The following is a 1,369-nucleotide window of genomic DNA, read 5'->3' as shown; positions in this document are numbered from 1 at the left end:
AATCTGGAGGGAGGAGGGAGGAGGGAGGAGGAGAGATTGGAATGTCTGCGACGAGAGTCTCTGTGACTGTGCGGGGAAGAAGTAGGGGCACCCACGTGTAAGACGGGATCCAGGTAGAGGTCAAGAGGAGCTGGACAGACCAGGACCTGGTCACCTGGGAGCCCATGTTTGTTGAGCTTGCTTCCCCCGTTTCCCGATGACTAGGGAAACCCTCCTGAGGTCCCCATGGCTTGCAGGAAGGTGGGTTGGGAGTACGTGTCACTCTTGCGTCGCCGGCAGACTGTTTTTCCATTGGCCCGACCTCCCTGACCTCCTGTGTCCCAGGCTCACCAGGTGCCAGCTGGCTCTCATGCCTCCGCCCGGTCACTGTGCCTCACCCTGCAGTCCCGGGAACATCGGTCAGATCTGTGCCAAGTCACTGCTCAGATGTGCCTACGGGAGGCGGGCCCAGCCCAGCCTCTCGGCCAGGGCGGGCCGGAAGGACAGGCCGGTGGTGATGGACCCAGGACTGTGTTCCGTGTGGGCGGCTCTAGGCTCAGGGGAGCCGGGCTGGGTGACTCCTCCCCTCCAGCCGTCCTTGCTGGGCCACCCAGGCCACGGTGCTGCTCGCTGCTTCCCCAGCTCTGCAGTCTCCCGGCTGATGAGGTCAGAGCCAGTGGGGTGCACGCTGGTGTGGAGGGGTCCACATCGGTACAGACTCACTGTTTGCTCCATGGGGCCTCAGTTTCCTTATCTAGGAAACAGCGAATTGAGGGGATCTTTTTGGAGGTTCCGCCTTTTAGTGTGGGGTCTCGCCTGGATGTTAGAGGAGGTATTGCATAGTCAGAGACTTGGAACCGGGAAAGCCAAGACGGGAGGCATCTGAGAGAAGGAGGGCTGGACGACTGGAGAGCGCTGCAGTCCTGGTTCCAGGGAGGCCCGAGTGGGCAGTGGCGGTAGGTGAGGAGGTGACCGCAGTGCTCACAGCGGCCCCGTGTAGGACCTGCCCATGCGCCAGAGGCTTCCCTTTATAGTTAGCCTTTCTTCCCATGTCCTGTTTTACAGCCTTCTATTGAAAAATAACCTTAAAAAAGAAGATAATGAAACTAAGGCAAAAACAAAAACAAAACCACAAAAGCTCTCAGAGCTGCTCGTTCCATTTTGGCATTTTAATCTTGAGTCAGTCTCAAAAAGAGCTAAACTAAAACTCAAGCAGGAAAGCCCAGGGAGTAGTCAGGGCCCCAGCCTGGCTCCTGTGAGGCATTTTCAGCCCCTGCCCCCCCAGTTCTCCCAGCCCCGTGTGCAGGAACCCTTGGTGCTGACGGGGACGCTTTCCAACCGCCAGGTTTGTCCAGGACATGTCTGCGTGCCATGCCAGTGGACAGGTGCC

Source organism: Fukomys damarensis, unplaced genomic scaffold, assembly GCF_012274545.1.
Source record: "Fukomys damarensis isolate Sample0158 unplaced genomic scaffold, DMR_v1.0_HiC HiC_scaffold_11, whole genome shotgun sequence".
NCBI lineage: Eukaryota > Metazoa > Chordata > Mammalia > Rodentia > Bathyergidae > Fukomys > Fukomys damarensis.
This window is presented reverse-complemented; position numbering follows the sequence as displayed.